The sequence below is a fragment of the Anas platyrhynchos genome, chromosome 1, assembly GCF_047663525.1.
Source record: "Anas platyrhynchos isolate ZD024472 breed Pekin duck chromosome 1, IASCAAS_PekinDuck_T2T, whole genome shotgun sequence".
Taxonomy (NCBI): domain Eukaryota; kingdom Metazoa; phylum Chordata; class Aves; order Anseriformes; family Anatidae; genus Anas; species Anas platyrhynchos.
Genome location: NC_092587.1, coordinates 153,140,152 through 153,148,600, shown reverse-complemented (window position 1 = coordinate 153,148,600; position 8,449 = coordinate 153,140,152). Strand labels below are relative to the sequence as shown.

At 46.1% G+C, this 8,449-nt stretch overlaps 1 protein-coding gene across 7 annotated transcripts in view; it reads left to right on the top strand.

Moving 5' to 3' along the window:
• Positions 1-886: 886 nt before the first annotated feature.
• Positions 887-8,449, top strand: part of MBNL2 (muscleblind like splicing regulator 2) — a 108,559-nt gene continuing 100,996 nt past the window's right edge. For 6 of the 7 annotated variants that reach the window (XM_027443335.3, XM_027443339.3, XM_027443331.3 and 3 more), the window contains exon 1: positions 887-1,026. The gene's annotated coding sequence lies outside the window, so the exon portion shown is untranslated. The remainder of the gene's footprint in view (positions 1,027-8,449) is intronic. The other variant, XM_038173469.2, reaches the window with a different exon arrangement.

Sequence of the window (8,449 nt, the reverse complement as noted above, 5' to 3'; positions counted from 1 at the left end):
GGTGGCATCCCCAGCTCTGGCTGACCTTTGTATTTATTCTATGCATTGTATTTCCCTTTCAAAGCAGAGTGATATTAACATACTTTTCCTAATTGGTTTTACTCAAACACCTTTATTCACGGGGTCACCTTGAACAAACTGGTTAGAGCTGATCTCCAATTAGCCTTAAAATATTAATTCATCACTTTGCTCATTACTTTAAAAATAAAATACAATCTTTTTATTCCTTTTTTCAGCCTCTGGAAAAAAAAGGAGGTGGATGAATCTAAAGGTTTACTGACTTTCTCAAAATGTAACACATTGTGTATGAACAGAAGCCTGAAAGTTCAATAACCGATCCTTGCAAAAGAGCCCGGGGGTAGATTAAAGGAATTTAGTTGAAATGGAGTGCAGATGCTTTCTGATTTTATTTTTTTTTTTCGTTGTGATGCTACAACAGTTTAAATTCATCTAGAGAGGGGCTCCTGGCGGTGTATAACTATCCCCTTCTTGTCTGACTTTCCTGAGAGCCTCCTCACCGTGTAGGAACAGATCATGGGTCTCTTACGAGGCTCCCACCTGGAGCAGGGGGCAGTTGAGACAGCGGGGTAGTGCGTGGATCCCTAAACACCATGCTGCCATGGGAGGCTGTGGGATCTCCTCCTTGGGGATCTGCAGACACCACCTAGAAGCGGGCCTAGGCAGCCCTGCCGGAGCAGGGGTTGACCAGGCGGCCGCGGAGCCCACACAGCCCCGGTCACCCTGCCCCGGGCGGCCCGTCCGGAGCAACGGGTTGACCAGGCGGCCGGGGAGCCCGTTCCTTCCCCGCACCGCCCCGCACCGCCCCGCTCGGCCCGGGGGGGAAGCGCTGGGGCCGGGGGGCGGCGCGGGGCGGGCCGGGGCGGGCCGGGGCCGCCCCTCCGCCAGCAGCCGCCGCCGCCGCCGCGGCGGGAGAGGCGAGGAGAGGAGAGGAGAGGAGCGGAGCCGCTGCAAGGAGGCGCCGCCGCCCGGCTGGGAGAAGCGGCCGCTCCCCGGCCCCGCTCCGAGGTAAGGCGGCCCCGCACCCCGCGGGTTTTCTCCCCTCTCCCCGGAGCCCCCTGCACCGGGGACGTCGCCGGTGTCCCCGGGAGCGCACGGCTCGGCCGCTGTCCGGCCTCTCTTCCTCCTTTTCCTCCTCCTCCTCTTCCTCTCCTTCCCCTCCCACGCCCGCAGTTTCCCCTGCTCGTGTTCCTCGTGGGACCTGGCGCTCGGCAGCAAGTTTGGGGGACTTTGCAAAAGGGGGGGGAAGCTCGGAGCCCCCTTCTCCGAGCGGCACCCACCGCACGCACTCGCTCCCTTCCCCTCTAGGGTGCTGGGGTACGCACCCCAAACCTCCCACGCACCCACTCGTGTCGGTGAAGGAGACGGGGCGAGAGGCCAGCGTGCACCCCAAGGAGCTTGGCACGCATGCTGGATGTCCCCCCTGCAGCCAGCGACATGCAGAGAGCTCGCACACGCAAGGAACGGGCACGTATAGGCACACACGGCACCTATACGCGCACACGTATGTTTTCCGAGCAGTGACAACGTCGCCTACGGGCTTCTGTTTCCAGACGCTTTCCTTTCTGTTTCCCTCAGGCTGGTTTGCATTTCTGCTCAGAGGTGAGCCCGGCAGCAGAAATGCGGGCTAGAAACAGGAGCAAGGAGCAACTCGGTCGCCTTTAATGCCCCCACGGAGGACGGCCACGTGGGATTTGCGCGCTGTGAAGCGAGTGTGTCGTGCCGGTGTGCCTTGTTCAGGCTTGTAGGTTTTTAAAGCAGTGTGGACTTGCAGGCAGGAGCGGAAGTGCGATTAATTTTAAGCATGTGACTTGGCCCAGTGCTTATCATTTTAACGTGGCGTTCGTACCTTGGTAAATATGCATAGATTTAGCCATCTGTCCTGCCTTTTCCCTCCTTGTGTGCACATACCAGTGTGTGTGCGCACACACGTGAAAAATGTGCCTGTAGTAGGCTTTAGGGCCAAATAGGTGCTTCGACTCTTCTGGGAAACACTCTAAAGTTACCGTGGAGGACTGATGGGAAGCTTCTTTGATACAGTCTTTCGACTGTGTGTTTGTTTTTATTTTAAAACTGCTTCAGCAATGCCAGTTTGTAACTTGCAATGCACTGGGTGTTAAGGCTGTTTGCATACACACCCTACAGCTGGTACTGCTGCTGGAAAGCATGCCGTTCTTCCCGCTGTGGACAAGGCCCTTTTGTGTAGTGTCAGCTTAGTAGGCTCTTATAGGGTACGTGAAGCCAGGGAAGAGCCCTGTAGCCTCTCCCTTCTGTGATGAGGAGGTTTGGGGGTGCCAACCATTGCTGCTCATCAGGTGCTGGCTGGAGCCCCGAGTTGGGATGTGCCAGTCTTTGGATCTTGCCAGTGTTGCCAGCCTATGCTATGGCTCATCTATGTGCAGGTGAAATTCGGAATATGTTTCCCTATGTCACCAGAGGAGTGGTCCCTCTGCAGATACATAGGTGGGCCACATGGCTTGTGTCACCCCAACATGCTTTCCCTCTGAAACTTATCTCCGTTATCATTTATGGCCCTCTCTGAAGGAACGGCCTATTTTTAGACCTCGGTAGACCTGCCAAAATCTCAAATCTTTGGCATTGGTCTGTTTGGGATTGTGATGCTGAAATCTTCATTTGAGCATCATTTTCTTAAATTTGGCTTTTGCAGAATAACAGTTGTCATAAGAAGATTAAAAATAAAGTCTACTTGCTGTTAACACTTGGTGGGTGAAATTTTCATCTTGTCTACTACATCTGGTCTGTAGCTTCTCTGCTAGTTGCATAGTCTCTAGAATTGTAGTATGCAGTACCAAATAGGCTGCCTGTTCTTCTAGCCCAGGGATTCTCAAACCGTAGTACATGTACCGTAGCAAAAGTGGTATGTGAGGTGGACCAGTGATGTGTGACTGCTCTGGGTTTGGGAACCTTCCTGGTCTTGCTTTTTCTTAGCTTGAAAGCTCAATCACAAGGCAGTGGAAAAAATTCTGTTAACAATTTATGGCAGGAAGAAGGAAAAGCATACAAAATTGGTATTCCTTTTGCTGCGTGATGGTGTTGGATGTTTTCGCATCCTCTGGGTAGCTCTTGGAATCTCAGCAATGCTTTATGATTATTTTTACTCCTTACACTGATGAGTAAAATTATAGAGCCTAATTTATTTAGGCTGGGCATGTTCTTTCTGAAACTGATGCTATGCTAGGTGAATGAACAGTCTGCTTGTTTATACTACCTTCTATTTTTTTTTTTCCATTTTTAATAGGCCCCCATAGGTCTTACTGTGGTATTAGTAGAAGGTTTCAGAATTTGATTTAACCTGCCAACGAAAACAGAAACAAAGATCCACGAACCATATTAAACTTGTTATTGAATAAGGTATTTTAATACTGTCCGTTATCAGGGTAGAAACCTCACTTCAAATTGCTCCATCCAGTGCTACAATCACAGTTACTGCTCTTTTACATATTTTAGTTTTGTTTTGTTTTGGCCATTTATTCTTAGCTCTGTGGTGTTGGATTGAGTGCTCAAGACAGATGTGAACACACTACCTTCATCTTTGAAGAGTTGTAAAGTAACCTAACTGGATTCCAGATCTCAGTGTATTTTTTCTCATGCCCCTCTATCATATTTCAAACTCTTTCTGTCTAGTCATGACTCCTTTCCAGATGTCTTTTACTTATCAAATCTTTGCTGGGTCAGTTTTCTTCACATGAGTTACTATTCATTTTTTATAGGCATCCGATAAATTGAAATGCCTGATAAAATTTTCTTTCTTTTTTCTTTTTCTTTTATTTTTCTCTATTACCCTTCATCAGTACTCTCCCACGTTCATTTGTAACTTTATGTAAGTAGAGGTAGCTAGAAAGTGTTCATTAAAATGTCACTGAAGTGAAAGTCAGGAAAAGTGTTGATCAAAATACTTTTCATTTTCTAGTCACTCATTTCTTGTGAATAATCCTTTAAAAACAAAAATAATCTCCCTTTTAGACTATTGATATTTCCCCTGTGCTTTTTGCACAGTCTTGATCATTATGGATGGATTATTTGTGATAACTGGGTTTGACACCTTCAAAGCTTCAGAGAAACGTGATACTGAAACACAACTAAATTTGGAATAGAAACACAGTTGAGTATGGCTCAAACAAATACAGATACGAGGGAAGAGCAGGCATCTTCAAAGAGCTGCAAGTGGTGGATAATGCAACAGTTTATCCCTGCCTTGCAGTTGCAGATCAACATTTTTGGCTCATGCTCAGTGACTGAAGGAAATTATAGTCAGGGATTATTTTTTCTGTGGAGCCCAAGGTAGCCCTTTTGCTGTCCGGGGCCTAGGCCGCAGAGTGCTTGAAGACTACAAGGCTGTTTTTGATGCAGTTTGGAAGGTGGGAGGATGTGGTGGTCTGCAGCTGTATTCCTGGGGAAAGACACAGCATGTTCTGGAGTAATAAAATTTCCTAGAGTGGAAGGCTTCATGGCCTGCTACAGTGTATTGCAGGCACAGGTCACTCTTTGCCTAGATAGAGCTGAGACAGCAATGCTGTCGTTGAGTAATGTTTCAGTATGAAAGTATAATGTCAGTGTAAAGTCCAGAAATACTTCTGACCTATGACCAGTTGGGATCATGTATCTTAAAGCAACAAAACCAGAGCCTGTAGGTGGCTGCAGCCTCTCAAGTGTTTTCCTTTGCTCGCTGGTGAATTCCAGGTTTAGATTTAACTTCAATTCAATTTAACTTCAACCGCTCCTCAGCAGCAGGTCGTTTTGACAGTGCCGCAGCTGTTTGTGCTGAGGGATAAATAGGTCTTGTTGTCTCCATATTGGAAGAATTAGAGACTGTTTCTGACCTGTTCACTTGCTGGTTTGATGCTGATGTTGGAAAGCAGCATGGAGAGAATTGAGCTTTGTAGGTCTCTACCAGGGAAGGCCGAAGGCTGGTAGAGCAGCTTCCCACTGCTACCGAATTATATTGCTGCTTGTTTTCAATTGCTCCTAGCTTATTCAGGAAGGACCCAGACTTTATCATATTTTGGGGACTCTTGTGAGGTGTCCCCCACCTCTGGTGACAAATATTTCATGCCTGATGGAATCCAAAGGAAGTCTGGAAGGCTGAGTATATATGAACCTGCATCTCCTGTGATAGGAACTCATTAGATGTGCAGGAAGGTCCGTGCCCTCTCTTTAGTTTGGTGTCCCTGGTCCATAGCTTTAGGCTCAATTAGGTGAGCTGGTAGTTGGCTTTGTTACTGACCTTTCTCGGGAAAGGGAGATTTGGCACTAGCTAAGGAGAGTGGCAAGTTTTTTACATTTTCGAGGAGGAAGGGAACTTCTGAGTATTTTGTTAATGGTTTAAGTCTGGAAAGAGTGTGGGTTGAATTCACAGGTCTTGGAAGAAAACATGTTTTGAAGAAGAGGGATGTCAAAATGTACTCAGCTTGGTTTGTGAGTGAGCTGTTAGTGGGTATGGGTGAAGTGTGTTCTTGTTAGCTGAAAGGGATTTCAAAGCATGCACAAGGTTTTTTATGAAGTAGGACATTTCCCTGCAGTGCTCTAAGTTTATATGGACATTATAGGCTCTGAGCATCAATGGCCTTAGCATAAACTTTGATGAATTGGTTACTTGGCCATTGTTTGCTGTCCTAAAATCTGGAACTTCCGTCCTATGTATGTAATTGATGAATAGCCTAAAAATATCAAGGTGGTTTTTGATTTCTGGGTGTGTTACTGCAGCAGTGGTTACTGAGTTTTGACTGTATTTATGATCAGTGCTAGTGGCACCAGTTAGCAGGTCCCTGAGCTCTCAGGCCCTTGCCATGCTTGCCTTCTGTGAACTGTACAAGATTTTGGAGTTTCCCAGCCTTTGCTCTACTATGGCTTTCTGTAGTTCCTGATTAACTGGGAATTCTTCCACTTGCTTGAACGTGGTGCTTTTTCCAAAACGGCAATAATGTTGTGACATCCTTAATCTTCAACTTCTCTGTCAGGTCTGCAATACAGCCAGCTCTGCAGGTTGGACCAGAGGTGACCTGTGAAGGTGCCAAGGGAACTATGAGGAAACTGGCTTTTCATCCAAAACATGAAAAGATGAATATTGGAGTCTTAACATGTTTAGCCTTGTCAATATATTTGCTGAAATTCCCTAGATTTATTCTGGTACATTTTGCTACCTTCTATTACAAGGTATTAGTGTTAGCCTTCCTAAATCTGTTCTATTCCTTTAAGTGAATAAATGTTAACTTTAGCTTTCCAGGTTAGCGAAATATAATAAAAATGCCTTACTAGAAACACCTTAGATTTCATATTTGCAGAACAGGTGAGTAAAGTGCTTCCTGCCATCTGCTTGTGCCTGAGTCTTTGACTTAGTATCATGAGGGAGGTAGAAAAAGACGTAGGATTTAGATCTCCTGTAGACAGCTTTGGGTGATGCAATTCTGATCAGGTATTTCACTCCCGAGAATCTGTATTGCCTGTTGGCAGTTAGAGACAGGTCTCATGTTACTCAATTCATTCACTTAATTTCATAATGCTTTATGCTCTTTGCTTCCTGTTTGTGGTGGACTGTATTTCTCATGCTACTTACAGCTTTTAGAAGATATCTGATTTCTCTGGCTCTTTTCCAAATTTCTTGAACTGTCTATTCCAGTTTATGCTTTGGTAGTCCATGGTAGTGGACTCTGTCACATGGATTGCTAGATGCCTCAGGAGAAGTATGGTTATTCCTGGTATTCCTTCTGGAGCTACAAGCTGTTGAATCTTGGACATGGTTAGACCTGGCAATGCATCCTGTGCAAGCAGTGGTGAGCATGGACGTGAAGGGTGAGGGCTTAATATCTGTGGTGGTATGATTTGGACACAATCCAGCAGAGCCGAGGTATTGTGAGTGGTTTCAGTCCGACATTTTCTTGACATAACCTGTCCTTACTGCCATGAATTAGAGGAAGAAAAATCAATATGCTTTCTGAGCTGTAAAGCAGCCTCTTGACTAATAGCGTGGCAATAACTGGAGGCCTGAGCTGGGTGGAGCTCAGTACTCCTCCCTTGTGAGGCAGCAGGGTGGTTTGGTAGTCTGAATTGTGGTGATGGCCCGAGGGCTGACAGGAGGATTAGCATGGCATTGTCCTCGCTTTCTAGAGAGCTTACTTCATGCTTCTTTAAAAATTTCAGAGATGATTGAAGCCCTTTTTCTTGCAGCGGTACCAGCGGTGCCAATCCTGCTAGGGCTGGTCCCTGCTGCTGCTGAGTCCCCAGTGGAGGAAGTCTGGAAACAAACTGGAAACGGGGATGATGTCAGTCTGTGGGATGCTGTGCGCAAGGCTTTGGGGATTGAGACAACGAGCTTTCTGAACTGGAGGAATGATTAAAACTGCTGTAGTTCTGCTTTGTTTACATCAGCAGAATTTTGTCAAGGGGATGTAATTATTTGTTGCTTTCTGCATAAAAGACTGAAAAAAGGAGTAGACTGAAAAAATGGGATATTCTAAAAGGATTTTTTTAGAGCTGTCAATACACTTCAGGTTGTGTTGCCTCAGAAAGAAATGTTTGGACATGGCCATTACTGGCAATGTCTGCGTCAAATCTTGGTTTCTGAAGGATGAATAAAGGATTCATCTAGAAAGTAAGCACTAATAACTTCATTTCTTTGTTGTTCAGTTGTCTTTCAATAGCTGGAAGGGTTTTGATGAGATAGTGTGGCTTCGTGATAGATATCTTTGTAAAATGGAAGTGCGCTCAATACTTAAAATATCTGAGAGGACAGAAATAGCAGGGCCCAAAATCCTGTGGACCTTTCTGTGCAGGATCCAGGGCTTTTAACCCATCCTTCTGCCAGCAGTTCAAAGAAGAATCAAAAGAAGCAAATGCAAAAAACATTTGAGTGGTATTCCCTTGTATATGCTGCCAAGAGTAAAGGACCAGATGATCTTGAAGGTCTTTTCCAACCTTAATGATCCTATGACAGAGATAAAGCTAACTTTTCTCCAGTTCACCCACTGGGAACTGAGCATACCTTCACTGCTTTTATCCAAGGTGCTACATCCAGCTCAGAAGAAGAGCTGTTGCCGTGTCTAGATCCAGTATGAAGCTACCACTGTGAACAGGGGCCTGGGCTGAGGGAGCTGTGGGTTTGAGTTGGACGACAAAGCTCAAGCACAACTCGGTAGCTGCTTACACCTACTCAAGGATATGATTATAAAGATATTAAAGCCAAACTCCCCTAAGCAGTGCCTGATGGCAGCGATGGGCAATGGCAACACGTTTTAGCTTTGGAGATTCAGGCTGGACATGGGGAGGGTAGTGCAGCACTGTGGCAGGTCCTCCAGAGAGGCCAATACCTGTCCCCAGAGCTTCTCAGGACTCATTAAGACAGTGCAACAGCTGAACTGGTCTGCTCTTGGTGATGGTTTTGTTTCCAGTTGGAGGCTGGAGTAGGGAACCCCTG